The sequence below is a fragment of the Bos taurus genome, chromosome 19 (genome assembly GCF_002263795.3).
Source record: "Bos taurus isolate L1 Dominette 01449 registration number 42190680 breed Hereford chromosome 19, ARS-UCD2.0, whole genome shotgun sequence".
Taxonomy (NCBI): Eukaryota; Metazoa; Chordata; class Mammalia; order Artiodactyla; family Bovidae; genus Bos; species Bos taurus.
Genome location: NC_037346.1, coordinates 60,699,570 through 60,718,748, shown reverse-complemented (window position 1 = coordinate 60,718,748; position 19,179 = coordinate 60,699,570). Strand labels below are relative to the sequence as shown.

The 19,179-nt window shown below is 43.2% G+C and overlaps 1 protein-coding gene across 5 annotated transcripts in view; it reads left to right on the top strand.

The window, feature by feature from the left end:
- The window catches only part of KCNJ16 (potassium inwardly rectifying channel subfamily J member 16), an 86,857-nt gene that overhangs the window by 17,601 nt on the left and 50,077 nt on the right, over positions 1–19,179 (top strand). For 2 of the 5 annotated variants that reach the window (XM_059878219.1, XM_024980394.2), the window contains exon 1: positions 4,435–4,629. The exons of 2 other annotated variants lie outside the window; for them this stretch is intronic. The gene's annotated coding sequence lies outside the window, so the exon portion shown is untranslated. Of the gene's footprint in view, positions 1–4,434; positions 4,630–19,179 lie in introns of those variants that run through there. One more of the 5 variants, XM_024980393.2, reaches the window with a different exon arrangement.

Genomic DNA, 19,179 nt, shown 5'->3' with positions numbered 1-19,179 from the left:
ACCGCTCCAAAGGCTTTGGTCTCCAAATATGGTATACTTGCTTCCTTTTTTAAACAAGCGTTCATCCCTTAGGATCTGTTGTGTTGCAGTTTTCTGCTAGACACTCTGTTGGATTCACCAGGGCATCAATTTCAGTCAATCCTGACCCACGAGTGTATAAAACGTGGTGAAGGACATGACACGTGCAACAAAGGGCCACAACGTAGAGATCAAAGGGAGAATGCCTTTAAAAAGTTTATTTTTCAAAATCATTTAAAAATACTTATGAATCAATGCAGTAGACAAGGACAGACCGAGTCAAAGGAGCCTTGAAGGAAAAACTATTCTTTCAAAAAAAGATTATTTCATAGAGCAGTTTCAGATTTCCAGTAACATTGAGGGAAGACACGAAAGGATATGGGGCTTCCCAGGCAGCTCAGTGGTGAAGAACCTGCCTGCCGGTGCAAGAGACTTGAGTTCGATCTCTAGGTCAGGAAGATCCCCTGGAGAAGGAAATGGCAACCCATTCCGGTATTCTTGCCTGGAGAATCCCATGGACAGAGGAGCCTGGGGGCTACAGTCCGTGGGGTCACAAAGAGTCAGACACAACTGAGGCTACTTAGCACGCATGCATGCGATGCTATACATCCATCATTGTTAAATCATACAGAGAATTTTCACGGCTCCAAAAACCCTCTGGGCTTTGCCTGTTTATCTCTCCTTCCCTCTGCTCCTCACCAAACCCGATCTTTTATTACCTCCATAATTTTAGCTTTTTCGGAATGCCATATACTCGGAATCATACTTTATGCAGGCTTTTCAGATTGCCTTCTTTCACCTAGAAACATGCATTTAAGGTTTCCCTGTGTATTTTCAGGGCTTGGTAGTTCGTTTCTTTTTAGAACTGCATAATATTCCATTGTCTGGGTGTAGCACTGTTTATTCACCTGCTGAAGGATGTCTTGATTCCTTCTAAGTTTTGGCACTTATGAATAAAACTTCTATAAATACTCTGTACACGTTTTTGTGTGGACTTAGATTTTTAACTCTTAGTCTCATTAAAGACCAAGGAACATGATTGTTGGGTTGGATGTAAAAAAAATAAGGTTTTAAATTCTAGAATTTCAGTTGACTTGGAGTTAACTATATGTTAACCATTAACCAGGAAAGAGGACCATCATCTTTGAAGAATGCAAATTGCATAGTTTAACTAGCTCGGGGCTCTGCAAACATTTTTTTCTGCAAAGGGCCAGATGCTAAATATGGGAAGTTTTGAGGACCACCTGGTCTCTGCTGAGACTCTGAGGGTCACAGAATTCTGCTGCCATAGGGTGAGTACAGCCATCGATGACATGTAAATGAACTAAAGAGTAGGGCTATGTTTAAAAAAAAAAAAATTTTATGGATCCTGAAGTTTGAATTTCATATAACTTTACATCACAAAATATTACTCCTCTAGTAATCTTCTCCCTGCCATTTAGAAATGTAAAAACTATTCTTAGCTCTCAGGTCTTACAAAAGCAGAAGTAAGGCCGAACAAACAAAAATAGTTCGTCCACGACAGAGCTAGAGTAGCACCAGCTCAATTCTATACTCTAGAATGCTGGATGGGGTATAGAATTTGTGTGGTATATCTTCTTTTTAGAGTCTGTCTTCTTTTTAGGCCATGACTAAAATCATCAGGCAGCAACAAAGTACAGATTATTGGAAAAGGTATCAGAGTTCTTCCACTTGAGTAATGAATTCTTTCATCATCTTGTCATTTGTCAAATCTTTAAACAGGCTTTTTTCGATTTGCCTCAGTTTCTCTCTGTGTTTCCAGGAGGCCTGTAGTTCCCCAAAGCTGAACTTTAAGACGTTTAGTTTTAGTTTAAGGTAGATTTAGGAAGCACAGAATGTGACAGAGAAGCCGATCCAGATGATAATTTGACTTGGCTTTGGCAAGTGTTTTTCTGCTTACATGTGAGTATGGGCGTGCCTGGTGTTCTGGGAATTTACTTCAAACAAAGGGACGAGGCGGCGGCGATGGTCTGACTCGGGCTTGGGAGCCCATCCAGGTCCCCATCTTGCCTCCTCGTCTCCTGCAGGGTCTTTCCTATGCCATCCGTCTTCGGCTGCCTTGTCTCCTCGGCAGTCAGCCAGACAAAGCCACCTTCCCTGAGACTGTCCTTGTAGAGAGTCATGTGTGTTCCGTTCAGTCCTTTCCTACGGACCACTAATAAAAAAATCCCAGCTCCCCATCCAGGAACAGAGCAGAGTGACTGATAACACTCACTAAGCAGTCAGCCTGCCTTACTGAGAATGCCCCGCAACGGAAGCGGCCTCCATGTGTGTGGGCATGCAGACATCTCTCCAGTCTTCAGATTTCTTGGCAGAAAGGCTCACCTCCAGGTTCGCTGCCTCCCTGACATTTATGGGTGATTAAAAAGATATGTCCCTTGAAGGGTTTAAGCTCTTCTTCTGGGTTGCTGAGTAACAGGTTGCAGATCACACGCCTCCTATCAGAATGTCCAAGCCTGATGGAGAGCTCGCAGGCTTGGAACACCAAGTACCAGCCTGAGTAGGAGCTGCGGTTGTAGTTGTTGTTATTATTATTTCCACTTTACAGATGAGGAGATGGATACAGAGCGGTCAAGCGGCTCCCGGTGTCACAAAGCCAGTGAGTCCCAACACCGACATCCAATCTTGCCTCCTCAAGTGTTCATGCTGTTAAAAGTGCGAACACCTAGAGTCTGTCATACGGAGAGAAGTAAGTCAGAGAAACAAGTATTGTCCATTAATGCATAGCTATGGAATCTAGCAAGACAGCACTGATGAACCCATTTGCAGGGTGGGAGGAGACACAGATAGAGAATGGGCTTGCGGACACAGCAGGGGGAGGAGCAGGTGGGAGGAATTCAGAGCACTGACTAGGGGCCAGCTCTGTGATGACCTAGAGAGGTGGGATGGGGAGGGGGAGGGAGGCTTGAGAGGGAGAAGATAATTTGTGCACGCAGCTGACTCACCTTGCTGCACAGCAGAAACTGATACAACGTTGCGAAGCAACTATACTCCATTTTTTTTAATTAAAAAAAATGCAAAACACACACCCAACAACACCCCAACAGCAACTCTGGTCAGAACTTAGGCACTGCCCCTTAAATTTGGACGGTTAACCAAACTGGACAAGGCTTCCAGACCCCTGCCTACCAGCGCTCTTCCCAGGAAAGAAAAATGCTGGTTTCTGGCCAGCACAAACCTCCCTTGGCAACCCTCTGCATACAGCCCCGCCCTCCCCCTCCCCGCCCCCAGGTTCTGAAGAGCTGGGATTGTTATTTCTTTCCTTTCTTGTGGCTGACTTTCACCTCTTCTGGACCTTTCTCTTGACTCTACCACCTCGACGCGTATTATTCAATTTTCTGACTCTCGGTCAGTCAGCTTGACCCCATGACTGCCTCAAAATTTCATCTCACCCCTGAGGACTGATTGCTGGGGCAGAGGGACCATCAGATTGTACGTTCTAGACGTGAACAACAGCCTGTATTTTCTTTATCATCTCTGTCTTAAACTCTGATTCTTTTTTTAAAGATTTTGTTGTTGTTATTCTTGTGGATGGTTTTTAAAGTCTTTATTAAATTGTTACAATACGCTTCTGTTTGCTGTTTTGGTGTTTTGGCCACGAGGCGTGTGAGGTCTTAGCTCCCCAACCAGGGATGGAACCTGTGCCTGCTGTGTTGGAGGGTGAAGTCTTAACCACTGGACCACCAGGGAAGTCCTTTAAACTCTGACTCTTGAGGTTGTGGGCAGGAGAAACCTTCAGCCTTAGTCTCTTTCTTCTGTTTCTCAAGGCTTATTCAACTGTGGATGCCTGTGCTTTGGGAGCATGTGTGCACGTGTGTGTCTCTTTGCGACCCCATGGACTGTAGCCCGCCAGGCTCCTCTGTGCGTGGGGTTTCCCAGGCAAGAATACTGGAGCGGGTTGCCATTGCCTTCTCCAGGAGACCGTCTCAACCCAGAGATCAAACCTGCGTCTCCTGTTTTGCAGGCAGATTCTTTCCCACTGAGCCACCCGGGAAGCCACACTTGGAATTGCGCTGCACAGGGTAGATGACCACCGAAGGCACGCTGAGTAAAGGGACGAGTGGCTGCTTAGCCATTGCAGGTTGTCTCGTCTCCATTTTCATCGGCATCCCCTTTCAACTCTGACCTGCTCAGATGTATGCAAAGAACTCTGACAAAAAGAGCTTCTTTGCATTGCTCAAAGTCTGAAAACTGAGCCTCCAATAGCCCTGTCTGTAAATATTTGAGTCACTTACGGGCACTGCTGAACATATTTCTGGCCCAGGAAATCTTCCTCCTTTGTGTTCCCAAGCAAGTGAACAGTGAGTCAGGGGACGCCTGGGTGACCTTCTCCCCGGACCTCCTCCAGGGGTGCAGGGGCGGGGCCCCAGCCGTGGTCTCAGCTGACCGGTTGGCGCCGGCTTCCTAAGATGCCACGGGCTACCTATGCGTGTTCCCAGGGTGCAACTGTAGGAACAAGCCAGTGTCAATGGTTAACCCAGGTTCTTGGGGTCTGGAGCTTTTCTTGCCTGTATTATTAACTAAAGAACATTTTCACTCTTGCCCAGCTGTGAGTTCCTAGCTCCTAGATCCTCGGGAGAAAGGACACAGGTAAGCCTGGCTCTGTTTTTGTCCTTATTCAAAGTCATTCAGTCTGTGTTTGTTCATGCTGCCCACTGATCAGAAAGCAGCAAAACTCTGTATCCAGCAATGTCAATATCAGTGTGGAATCAGATGCAATTAAGACAATTTAATTCCCTATGTGAGGGCTTTAAGTAGGCGTCTTGTGAAACTTTGGTAAAACATAGTCTCAAATTGGTCTATAAAGAGCTTATGAAAGAGACCTAATGTTCCATTATATATGTAGATATCTAAAAGTGACTTCTTCAGATTCCATATTTAATAGCAGATGGAGTATTTCATAACTGCTATCAAAAGCAAATCATGGCATCCATATATATGTACACATTTATGAATATATGGCTTCAGTGAAATGTACATTTAAGCATCCCCTGAAAATACTTCAAGAAAGTAGGTTGATTATTTTCTGAGGATTGTATATGAGATGATATAAAAACATCCATTTCTCTAGACTGATTTTAACATAGCTTCAAAATAGAGAGTTTCTATTCTAATTTCTATTTCTCCTGTATGTTCACCTTAATTTCTCCAAAGCCTTTTCTCTTGTCCATTAAAACCTGAGACCTTTTGTCTTTGAATATTTATTCAGAAAACTATAGACTTATCAATTCTTGCTCTTTGGACACTATGAATCTTTTAACATGTAAAATCAAATTGTCTCCCTTGTTGCTGGATGGAAGTGTATAAGTGGAAAACAAGAACTGTCTTATAAACCCAATGGATTTTGGTCATTTGCATCATACTCTTATATGGTTATAGGAATTGAGAGGTCTTTAGGGAAATGGGACTGGAGTGTTTCTTCTAAACATCTACCCCTTCCAGCTACAAGAGACAGACCTTAAAGAAGAAAAAGCATATTGATGCCCTTTTGCCACTTTACTTTGGAAAATGTAGACCAACCGCTCTCTGTCAGATTTTAACCAACAAAGTGACCTGAAGTCCCTTTGCCACAGCTCTTTTGTTGAATACCACTGTAGAGTTCCGGAAATTAAGCCAAAAATAAGTATAAAAGTGAACAGGGTCCAGAGTTCAATTCAATTCAAAAAAAGAAGGGAGAGACAGAAAGACAGAGACAGGGGAAAAACCAGAGTAACTAACAGAAGCAATTCCTTAAGTGTTTTTTTAGAACACGTGAGCATCTGTGATAAATCCAAGACATTAGTCCCATGCAAAATAAGACTATGACAACATCTGAAACCGGACAAAAAGACTGAAGTGGGAGGGGCACACAAGTTGCTATTTTAATGCGTTTTCCCAAATAAGTATATTTTTATTTGCAAAAGAACAAGAGTTTTCAAGGACATTGAAAAGTATGCTTTTCCCATTATACATGTGAGTGGTGAGTCCACATCAAGATTTGGATATAAATTAGTTGAAAGAAATTAGCGAAAAGCATAGTTTGGGGGAAAACAATAGATATATAAAGAATGAGTACTTGGAGTAAATATTTATAACCAGGACAACCCAGGGATTTAGTTGAATTGTTTCTTTTCTGAATTTGTAAAACCCATCACTTAGCGGATGGTTTGGCTTTTATCCCCCATGAATTTATCCTAGAGCACCTTATGTTACTTTCTTTTTCTAGGAAAAGTAGCCTCAAATCTAACTTTAGGAACAGTAGATGGAAAATGTCATTATTTCGGGCATCACACGGACTATAAATATTTTTATGGCAGCGTGGGGAAATGGGCATTCATATGCTTACTATGTTCTGGGTGAAGTGGCTCTTCACTTCAAGTTTGGAGGGAGCTACTGTCTTCATTTTTAGATGGAGATCTAGGTTTTCCACTCTAGCTGTGTAATCTGGGGAGAGCCCCGTAACTTCTTCAGGTCTCAGATTCAAACTCACTCCTGTCTGAATTCCAAAATACATGTGCTTCTCATTACCAGATGACCTCCTACCTTTTCCTAGTATGATGTTACCCACAGTTATTAGGCTTGATACAACCGCAGAGAGGAACTGTCTCTACAGATGTCATACGTGTGGCCATTGTCTATAGAGTGGCTGAGGACACGCATGGGTACCCTCTCTGAAACTGATGAGTGAGTGATGTTTTCTCCATGGATATCAGTTTCAGCAAACTGGCAGGTACCTGTCATCGCGCCTCCATCCCTCTACATAGCAGAAACCTTAACCCTCAAGAATCTACCCGATCCTTTTTATAAGGTGATGACTGACACTGTTCTTTTCCAGGCATTTATGTCACATTGATAAATGCGTTTCTTCCAGAATGGAGGGCATCTTGCTGTTTGTCTTTCCTGCTAGTATCATTGTTTTGAATAATGGGAAATAAATAAGTTAATGTCCTAAAGAAGACAAAGACATACATTTTGTGTGAAAAATGAAAACTCTAGAATTCTAATTTTTTTTCTTGCCACCACAGTCTCAAATTCTTGACCTCTATAAGACAGTGACATGGAAATAATGGGTCATCTGATCATTTCCCTGACTGGATTGTTACTGCACTTACAAAAAAATCCAATTTTCTGTAATTTATTCATTGATTGATCCTCTCAACAAATATTTACTAAATATTAAAACATGTGAAAGAATGAGGGTTCTGTGGGAGATTGTTGCAATGAAGCCATTTTCCTTAGGAACTTAGGAAAAACAATTTGCCATTGAGTGATATAATGCTTCATGTATTTAACAAATATTTGTTGACTACTCTGAGCCAGGCAGTGATTAGACTTCAAACATATACTGATGAAAAGAAAAAGACAAAAGTTTCTGCCTTCAGAAGTCTCATATTTTAGTAGATGTGTGGGAAGACGGTCAGTAAGTGAAATACATTGAACATTAATGGTGACGTCTTATAGAAGAAAACATAAAAGAGAAAGAAATCAGGTGCGGGGGTGGAAGAGTGGATATTGTGTTAGTATTTTAGAACAACAAGCGTTTGTTGTCTCAGAGCTGGTGTTGGTCAGGAAGCCAGTTTGTCTGGGTCCTCGGGACCAGCATCTCCCCCGCTGTAGTCAAGAGTCCAGTGGGACCACAGGCATCGCCAGCCTTGCCCAAGCAGGATTCTCCTCCAAGCTCAGTCACGCAGTCCCTGGCAGAACTTGGCTCCTCTGGGGCAGTTGGCGGGGGGCTCAGTCTCTATGGCTTGTTGGCTCGAGTCCTCCTCCAGTTCCTTGCCACTTGGGCCTCTCCATAAGACAGCGCCCAGCATGGCAGCTGCTTTCCATTAACTCAAGCGAGGGAGTAAGCAAGACAGAAGACAGAGTCTTTCTCCAGCCGCATCTTGGACGTGACAGCCCCTCAGCTTGGCCACGTTCTATTGAATGAGTCATTTCTTCCAGCCAGCCCTCAAGGGGAGGGATTTCACAAAAGCCTGAAGGAGGCGGGGCGTCACAGGGGGCCAGTGCCAAAGCTGCTTGCCACAGGTTTACATGTTTAAGTAGGACAGCCCGGGAGAGCTTCACCGAGGAGGTGATGTTTGGTCAAAGAACTCAAGGTGGTGAGGAATTGAGCAGGCAGATACCTTGGAGCAGAGAAGGTTGGGTAAACGGAACAGCCCGTGCAAGCTCTGACGTGCTGGGCCTATTTGAGAAGCAACAAGACCAGTGTGGCTGAAGGAAAGTTACAAAGGGAAGAGGGGTCCTGGGGGAATCATCTATGTGCCAGGATTGTTTTCCAAGATGGAGAGGATTCTGCAAGTGAGATATGTCTGAGATTTTCTTTTTTGAGATGTTAAAAAAGACCAGGGTAGGTATAGATTTCAATAGTTAGACAGGGAGCAAGAATACTGTGTGTGGCAGGTAGGTGATGGTGATGAACAAAATACAGGGGTGGGAGTGAGGGTGATTGAAGCCCTGCTTCCTGCAACTCGACCGAGAGAAAATGACGCTGTGCTCACCAACTGAGACTCGTAAGGAATGCCCCGGTCTCATCAACACAAAAACTCATGCCAGCTGTTGCCAACAGATGGGAAACTACAAGGCAATTGTAGATTTCTTGGGGAGTAAACCAACCCTTGGAGAAGGCAATGGCACCCCACTCCTGTACTCTTGCCTGGAAAATCCCATGGACGGAGGAGCCTGGTAGGCTGCAATCCATGGGGTCACCACAAGTTGGACTTGACTGAGCGACTTCACTTTCACATTTCACTTTCACTTTTCACTTTCATGCACTGGAGAAGGAAATGGCAACCCACTCCAGTGTCCTTGCCTGGAGAATCCCAGGGACGGGGGCTTGGTGGGCTGCTATCTCTGGGGTCGCAGAGTCGGACACGACTGACGCGACTTAGCAGTAGCAGCAGCGGCAAACCAACCCTGAATATTCACTGGAAGGAGTGACGCTGAAGCTTCTGAAGCTCTAATACTTTGGCCACCTGATGCGAAGAGCCAACTCACTGGAAAAGACCCGGATGCTGGGGAAGATTGAAGGCAGGAGGAGAAGGGGATGACAGAGGATGAGATGGCTGGATGGCAGCACTAACTCGATGCACATGAATTTGAGTACACTCCGGGAGGTAGTGATGGACAGGGAAGTCTGGCGTGCTGCAGTCCATGGGGTCGCAAAGAGTCGGACACAATTGAGCAACTGTACAACAAGATTGTTTTCAGTTAAGTTTCTAGGCCAAAGAGCTCCGCTTTGGGGGAAAGAAAGGCTTGTCTGGACCGTATAATGGTCGCACTGGAGGAGCCCTCTGCAGGGTCATCTGCATCCTGCTTTCCTAGGAAACCAGTGCCAGAGAAGTCTTTTTCATCATTTTTACGCATGTGCACCCTCGAGTTTGGAGCTGTTTACACATACGGGCTGGATGAGTGGATGACTTGACTTTTCTTATAGCTGTTCTTCAGGGAAGGAGACGGGATCAATTCTTTTCCTCCTGTCCTCCAGGGGCTTTCTACTCTAAGATCAAGGATTCAGATGCACCATGCATATAGTGATTCAAAGAGGATTTGACTTTTAAAGCTTTCTCTGGCTCCACACTCACTGTCTTTCAAAAATAGACCTGAAACTGTCCACAAAGCAGGGAAAACTGAAAAAAAGTCAATAATCTGAGTAAGAAACAGCCCCCAGAACAGGTTTACCCAAAAGTTCCACATAAAGAAGGTGATTTTTCTCTTAACAATGTCGAGAAATATCACAAGTTCTGATTTTATTTAAACTCTGTGAGTATAATTTTAAAGACTTCAAATGGTGGCAAGGCTTTAGATTATAGTCCATAAGATTTATTCTTTTAACTCAAAAAGAAATATTCAGTTTTTCTCTTTTTTTAAGAAAAAAAACTATGTTCCGGCAAACATGACCAAAACCATATTTCATCACAATGAACTTTCATTTTTCATCCTATTCTATCTTAAATTAGAACCATGTTCCCATGCAATCAATACTCATTTATTGGGTCTGGTACCAAGATGACGAAGATCCGGTCCCTATCCTCAGTCTGGCAAAAAAAGGCAGATCTGTAAATAATTAAGGGTCATTCAATGACCTAGTACCACCATAACATAAGATACAATTAGCACACTAACGAATTGAACTTTTTTTCATGGAAGCAATACGGTGAGAGACAAATGAGTGGCCTGTTGCTCTTGTCCTGGGTATGCTTTTGGAATTCAGAACTTGTACGTGGTAAGAATACTGTTTTTTCTATGAACTCTTTTACAAGACTTTTTTTTCCAAAGCTTAGTCTGACAATTCTTTTAGAATTATTGCTTTCTTTCCACTATAGTTTGGTAACTGTATAAGGGTTATCCAAAAAAAATAGAACCAATATGATACACACACACACACACACATATATATAGAGAGAGAGGGAGACATAGGAAGAAATTTAATGCAAGTTTTGGGTCATATGATTGTGAGGGCTGGCAAGTCTGAAATCTGTGAGGCAGGCTGGCACTCTGGAAATTAAGAGTCAATATTGCAGTCCTGAGTCCAGAATTTTCAGGGTAGACCAGCAGGCAGGAAACTGGTGGACTATGTTGCAGCCTCGAGGCAGAATTTCTTTTGTTGCTTCTTTGGGAAACCTCACTCTTGACTCTTAATATCTTCACTTGATTGGACAAAGCCCGCCCTCACTATGGAAGGCTGTCTGGTTTGCTCAAAGTCTACAGATTGTAAAGGTAAACCACATCTAGCAAACATATTCACAACAACATCCAGAGGGTGTTTGACCAAACTGGGTTCCGTGGCCTGGCCAAGCTGGCGCACGAAGTCGTCCCTCCCAGGACACAGGGAGTCTTCACCATGCTTGTATTTTCCCATGTAGCTATCAGACATTCTAAGTTTGCAGCCTTAGTTTCTATAAAAAGAGATTAACTACATTTTACTTGTTAAATATATTTAAAATTCCACAAAACGGATATGCCTAACAATGCCATCATTTGTGTATAGAAGCATCCAGTATTCGACACAGCACCTTCAGCGCTACAACTTTTTAATAAGACAATCTGGATAAAGACAAAAATTTCTTTTTCTTTTAATTGAGACAAAGAACAAATGTACTTTATTTAAAAGACACCCCAGCCTCCCAATGGCATGGTCTCTCTTTCATTTTCCCTACCATGTATTTCAGCTGTTGTATAGTCTCTCCTAGATTTTTGTGCAGTCTACTTTTTCTTTTTATAAAAAAAAGATTATTGGAGTAGAGTTGATGTACACTGTTGTGTTAGTTTCCGGTGGACAGCAGAGTGATTTAGTCACACATATACATGTATTCCTTCTTCTTCAGATTCGCTTCCCATATAGGTTATCCCAGGATATTGAGTAGAGTTTCTTGAGCTATGCAGTAGGTCCTTGCTGGTTATCTAACATATAGTGGTGTAGATAGTACTGTGTTCATGTTCATCCCAAGCTTCTGATTCACTGCTGTCCCCCCTCCACATTTCCGCTTCCATAACTGTAAGTTTGTTTTTAATATCTGTAAGTCTCTTTCTGTTTCATAAATAAGTTCATTTGCATCATCTTAAAAATTAGATTGTGCATATACGTGATAACATATGATATTTGTCTTTTTCTCTCTGGTTTAGTTCACTTAGTGTGATAATCTCTAGGTCCATTTATGTGCTGCAAATGGTATCATTTCATTCTTTTTTATAGCTAAGTATGTGTAGTTTGCGGGCTTCCCTGGTGGCTCAGCAGAAAAGAATCCGCCTGCCAAGGCAGGACACTTGGTTCAATCCTTGGGTCGAGAAGATCCCTGAAGAAGGAAATGGCAACCCGCTCCAGTATTCTTGCCTGGAAAAATCCCATGGACAGAGGAACCTGGCGGGCTACATCCATGGGGTCGCAAAGAATCGACCATAGCTTAGCAACCAAACAACAAAAATGTGTATTTATTTTTCATATATATGAGTCCTGCCCCCAGAGGACTGTGTTCACAGGAGTAGCAGCATCTCAGGAGCAATGAGAAGCCACAAGATAAGCAGGGTGTATCTTTGAAGCATTAATTTAACTCAGCTTTTTCAGGGAGAGTAGATGAAGGAAAGCATTTAACTGATAAGCCTGGTTAAAAAATTATCTTTGTAATGCAGCATGTATTTTAAAGAAAAACCTTAAGACTGGAATACTGTGAGTTTGGGCCCAGTCCTCTGGGTTATATTCTCAGATCTCCTAGGATTTTAGAGGTCGGGATAAGGTCATATACTCATTTCTCTTTTGGTTTTGTTTTTTAATGAACAATTTTGAGAAGCACTATAAAAGGGGAATTTTTGTGAGGCTAAATACCTGGGATAGGTTGGTACTCGATTGGTTAAAGGGCTCTGCCCACCTTCACCCCCAACGAAATTAGCTCCTCACCTACAAAGTTGGCAGTCTTCTCACAATTATGTACTTATTTCATGTGAGACTGTCCTGAACAGTAGTTTTCAGGACATTCTGTCTCTACTTTTAGGAAAATAATCCAAAGTAACCAGCTTCCCTGGTGGCTCAGTGGTAAAGAATCTGTCTGCAATGAAAGAGACCTGGGTTTGATCCCTGGGTTGGGGAGATCCCCTGGAGAAGGGAATGGCTACCCACTCCAGGGAGTTTTCTTGCCTGGAGAATCCCATGGACAGAGACTGGCAGGCTACAGTCCGTGGGGTTGCAGAGTCGGAAACGACTGAGGGACTAACACTTTCAGCCTCATGAAACAAGGCACCTGGTTAATGGCCAGACCCCGCCCCCTCAAAATGTCCAGTAGATCTCTGATTCAAAGTTCTCCTGTGTGGAAGCCACTGCCTTGAGTCTGCTGAAGAAGGCCTTAAGACTGATGTATGCATGCTCAGTCACTTCAGTCACGTCCAACTCTGCAACCCCATGGACTATAGCCCACCAGGCTCCTCTTCCACTGGATTCTCCAGGCAAGAATACTGGAGTTGGTCACCATGCCCTCCTCCAGGGATCGAACCCGCATCTCTTATGTCTCCTGCTTTGGTTCTTTACCACTGGCACCGCCTGGGAATACTAATAAGACTGGTCAACTTGCACTTACCTGAAAGATGCACTCAGCTATCCTGATGAAGTATGAGGTTATTAACTGACCTTTAACGTTCTCATCGTCTACCACTGAGTTCTATTTATAGACGGAACAAGAAAATCTTTCCCAGGACATGCAATTAAAATTTGAGAAGATGCCGGAGTCTTAGAGGCTGTGTGCGACACACCAGGATTGCCACATCGAGAAGCCTGGTCCTTTTGTTCAGGTCAGGACTGAGTCAGCTTGTGGGTGGTTGGAGAACACTCAGGGAGAAAGTAGCGTGGCTAATTTGAGCAGATGACCTAAGACTTATGAGTTACACATATTTAAATTTAGGCTTTGTGGGAAGGGAAGGCGTTGCACTTCCTTATGACTAAAATTTTTATTTAACTGTACCAGATAACAATATTGAGTTGGAGATAAGATTACAGCATTTACACCAGAAGTTTAAAAGCTAAAGAAACATTCAGAGAAACAAATCTGAACAAAGGGAAACCATAAACAAGCCGCCCCAAACCAAACTCAACAGAAGCAAAACATACTGTGATTTCTGCTCACAGCGGGGCTCGGAACACTGTTTGGTCCACGCCTTCTGTTGCTGTAGCGGGATATTTTGTGTGGGCTTTTCCTAAATACCGGTGTCACCCCATTCCCGTTCTTTGTCGGCATAAAGAGTGGACCCTGCTTCTGCAGTTGTGCCTGGAATTTTATGTGGGGAAAAGTGACTGTGTTAATTATGCACAGAGTGGAACCATGATAACTCTGCCATGGGTCTGGTCTTTGCAGGCATCAGCATGCGAGTGACCCCACCGCCACTCAGGAGACAGAACATCTTTTACACTTTGGCTTCACAGGTTGAACAAACCATATCTCTGTTCTTCCAAGTGAGTGTGCAGTACTCATTCCACTGGGCACTAGGGTATACAAGAGTAAGCCTGTCAGCTCTTTGCCATTGGGAAAGACAAGAACAAAGCCTCTCCAAGGAGCATGAGGGCAGAAAAATCAACTTTGCTGGGAAATTGAGGGAAGTGTCACAGTGGACGCAATTCTAATACTTGTGTTTCAGTGTAAAGAAAAAGGGAACGCTTTCCTGGCTTCCTTGCGCCTTACAGACTTCATGCAGAATGTTTCTTGTGGCCCAGGATAGCCTGAAACGATACAGGAAATTCAGTTCTGGAATGTGTGGCCCCAGTTTTGCTAAACTGATACAATCCAAACCTACCACCCCGACACCTGCCATTTAGAATACAAACCAGCCCTGTGACGGAGTGGTGGGATGGGTGGGGGAGGCCCAAGAGCAGGGGGAACCCACGTGTACTTATGGCCGATTCAAGTTGTCGTATGGCAGAACCTAATACAACATTGAAAAGCAATTACGGTTGGCTTAGTCGCTAAGTCGTGTCCAACTCTTTTGCGACCCCACAGACTGTAGCCCACCAGGCTCCTCTGTCCAGGGGATTCTTTGGGCAAGAATGCTGGAGCGGGTTGCCATTCCCTTCTCCAGGGGATCTTCCTGACCCAGGAATCGAACCCAGGTCTACCTGATTTGCAGGTGGACTCTTTACTGATTGAGCCACCAGGGAAGCCCACTCCAATTTAAAGTAAATCAACAAGAAAAAAACAAGAAAAAACAAGAAGTGATTGAAGCATAGTTCTAATCTCCAAACAGCTGACTGTGTGGTGACAGAGAGGCCTCGTTCCCTCCGATGCGTGTTTCAGCAGAAGCACAGTGTAATAGAGCCCAAGCTCAAGGTGAGACCCACAGGCACAAACAGGCTCTGGTCATGCTGCCTGTCTGATGGCTTCCCGGAGTCTTGCTTTGGCTGTTTGGTGTTAGATCACCTCTATTTTTCAGAAAGGAAAACTGGAAAACAAATAATATTACAAATGGTGTTCCCTGAGATCCTCTCATCTCCACCTTATTTCATGTGGGTGAACAGTGGTGTTAAATGATCAGCAGCCCCGTCCCCACACTGACCCAGACCTCTTCCTTCTCCTCATGATGCTTGCTCGTTTCAGACGCCGACCATTTTCCCACAGGAATGAGGTTTGTCTTGCTCAAGTATGACTTGCTCCTCTTTTACCTGAGGGGGAAAAAACCCCAGAGCTATTAAAATTAAGAAATTCCTGGAACTTCCGTGGCGGTCCAGGGGTTAAGGATCTGCCTGTCAACACAGGGGACTCGGGTTCGATTCCTGGTCCGGGACCGTCCCATATGCCGAAGCGCAGCTGAGCCTGTGCTCTACGACTGCTGAAACCCCTGAGCCCCGGAGGCTGTGCCGGCCCCCAGGAGGAGCCCCGCAGCGAGGAGCCAGCACCAGCAGCAAAGGGTAGCCCGGCTTCCTGCAGCCAGAAAAAGCCCGCATGCAGCAACGAAGACCCAGGCAAAGTAACCAACTGAGGAAATAAATACAAGAGATGCCTTGGCTGGTGGCACAATTTCTTGACCATGGATGATAAAGGGAAAAAAAGCACTGAATAGGAAATAGTTACGGCTATCAAAATGCTATGCCCAAACTGTATCATAAAAACCACCTGTTTATCGTCACCATCCTAAATGGGTTTTCTCTACTGTTTGATTAGACTATGTTTGATATACTCTTTCAGCTTCACCTTCGGCCCGTGGCTCTTCTTTGATGCTGTCTAGTAGGATGGATTTGGTGTTTTACAAAGACTTCATGTTTTCTCTGTATCGTGAGAACAGGTGGCTTCGTCAGTTCTCATAAGGGTTTGTGTCCACAGCGCAAGCTTTCTGTTACCAAAGTTAGGGAAAGCGGATGTTTCTGCTGAGTTTCCCAAAGAGGGGAAACTTACGCAACGTTTCGCCTGCCAACAGCAGAGGAGCATGTGTCATTTCACAGCGGAAATAGTATTTTCAATTTACTCCCTGCTTTCTTTTCTTCTTTGTTTTTGATTTAACTTTTTATTAACTTGATGACAATGTTGTGTTTGCTGTAGGTGCACAGAATTTGGTTCACTCACATATATCTATTCATCTTTGGGTTCTTTTCCTAAAGGTTATTAGAGAATGCTGAGTAGACCTCCTTTGCTATACAGTAAATCCTTGTTGATTATCTGTTTTATATGTACTAATATTGGTATATATATGACTCAAAAATTTTCTTGGAGTATAGTTCCTTTACAATGCTGTGATAGCTTCTACAGTTAAGCTAAAAGAGTTAATTCACTTTACTCACTGATTTTTATTTAACAATAAAAACACAGGGTGTTAACTACGTGTGTGCATTGTTCTAAAGGTTTTACAAGCATTCATTCTTCTACCCCCATGAGAAAGCTCATTTTTACAGAGAAGAAAACAGGGGCTCAGAGAAGCCATGAAATGTCCCCAAGGTCACACAGCTATTAGTAGTAAATGGAATAGCTGACTTTGGACCAGGCAGGCTTTCTTTCTCTATAGGATGTGTTTAACCACTAATCCATGTGCTCTAATGAACCCCATTCAGTTCAGTTCAGTTCAGTCGCTCAGTCGTGTCCGACTCTTTGCGACCCCATGAATCGCAGCACGCCAGGCCTCCCTGTCCATCACCAACTCCTGGAGTTCACTCAGACTCACGTCCATCGAGTCAGTGAAGCCATCCAGCCATCTCATCCTCTGTCGTCCCCTTCTCCTCCTGCCCCCAATCCCTCCCAGCATCAGAGTCTTTTCCAACGAGTCAACTCTTCGCATGAGGTGGCCAAAGGACTGGAGTTTCAGCTTTAGCATCAGCCCTTTCCCCATAAATTCATATCTGTGTGCTTACTAGGAACTCTGAATAATATTAACACGTAATTTGGATGGTTCACCCAACATTCGAGAAACCTTTGCACGCAACTCCAAGTGAAAGCCTGAGAAATGTGCAGGCACTGAGACAACGGACTCAAACGCTGCCCCCAGACCCTGTTCTCTGCTCTCTGTTTATTGGCTTCTTTGAAGAATTCTCTTTTGCACGCCAAGCATTAAATTGTACTTTCTCTATCAAAGACATTCAAAGGATAGAAAAACGGCAAATCAGAAACAGAAAAGAAGATATCTGTACTCTATTTAACGGGCAGAACCCCAGCCTCACCGGCACATGGATTTGTCATTTTCATCAAAAGTTAATAAACACAAAAAGAATTTTAGCACCATAAATCAACAAGGATTTCACTCCACTGAGCAAGTATAATATCCAATCTAAGGAAAGTAATATTTCATTGATGGGGAAAAATACAGTCGTTCTTTATGTTCCTAATGACAAATGGAAATCTGCAGGCTTTAATACCAAATATTGAACTAATACCAAACAGGTCATTTGTTTGAGGGAAAAAAGCATAAATAAATGTAGACCCCAGTGGGCCTTGACAGATTTTTTAGTTTACAGCTTGAAGTCTCTAATTATTCAGTATAAAATAGACCCCTTTCTTTTTCTGCCAGTGAATATTAACCTCAATAGTTAGAAGTTACTGCTCATGGTATGCAAATATTTCCAATGGGAGTTTTCATGGAAAAAGTAGAAGCTGCCTTTAGTTTTCACTCTTGCATTAAAATTATTGCATTGGCCAAAATGTTTGGGATTTTTCCACAGTATGTTACAGAAATACCCAAACAAAATTTTTAGCAAATGCAATAATTAAGAATAACAGTTATATGAAGTCACCTGTGTTAACTACTCACTGCATAGCAAATCCTGTATTTCATTTATTACAGATGAAGTCAAATTTATATTTTGAAGAAGAGCAGCTCATAGAGACAAGGATCAGTGTAATGGAATTGTGTTTTTAAGAGTAAAATATTTTCAGTAGTCCCTGAATGAAAAAATACATATATATTTTAAAGACAGCTGTTAGCATTACATTTTTACTATTCAAAACTAATTACTTGAAAATGTGCTATGCTACTGGAAAATAGCTTGTCCTGTGCTAAGTCGCTGCAGTTGTGTCCAACCAACTCTTTGTGACCCCATGAAGGGTATCCCGCCAGGCTCCTCTGTCCATGGGGCTCTCCAGGCAAGAACACTGGAGTGGGCTGCCATGCCCTCCTCCAGGGGATCTTCCCGACCCAGGTCTCTTATGTCTCTGGCATTGGCAGGCAGGTTCTTTACCACTAGCACCTCCAATAATTAATCATTTTCTGGCACTCATCACAAGAATGTCTCTTGAAGAAATAGGATGTTCATATTTTAAGCTGAAAAGAAATCCACCGTTGGACACGTTTGGCAGCTGCCCAATCCTCAGGACCTTCAGTGCACTCGTCTTAAAGACCCTGAGCTGCTAAGGGTTCCAATAAACCTCTTTGTCGTGCGTGGTATTTCCTTTTACGTACTCTCAGCTTTTAAACTAAAGACCAGATCCTTCAGTCGCCTCTTTTTGTTTTTCTTGTTTTGTTTGTTTTTACTCTTTTCCTGATTTGATCCCTAACGAAAATAACAAAAAGATCTGTGGTAGCACGTCAAAGTTTAGACAAATCTATTACAACAATAATCACGTTTTATCTTCAAAACAACTCTGTGAGATCAGTGAGAATAAAGTAGCAGAATTCTTTTTTTTTTTTTTTTTGACATTTAAAAAAATTTTAGTTTTAATTGGAGGATAAATGCTTTACAATATTGTGTTGGCTTCTGCCATACATCAGCATGAGTCAGCCAGAGGGATACACATGTCCCCTCCCTCTTGAACCTCCCTCCCACACATCTTGGTGGTCAGAGAACACCTATTTGAGCTCCCTCTGCTATACCGCAACAACCCCCACCAGCCGTCTCTTTTACATATATTACTGTCTATGCTTCCACGCTCCTCTCACTTGTCCACCCTCTCCTTCCCCTACTGTGTCCACAAGTGTCTTCTCTGTATCTGCAACTCCATTGCTGCCCTGTAGATAGATTCATTGGTGCCATCTTCCTAGATTTCATATGTATGCTTTGATATAAGAAATTTGTTTTTCTCTTTTTGACTTACTTCGCTCTGTATAATACACTCTAGGTTCATCTGCGTCATTAGAACTGGCTCACGTGCCTTCCTTTTTATGGCTGAGTAACATTACTCATAGAATTCTTAAGGATATCGGTGGAAACATTAAGGATCAGGTCGGTCAAGTGATACAAGGCAGACAAGGCAACCCACATCCCAGGGT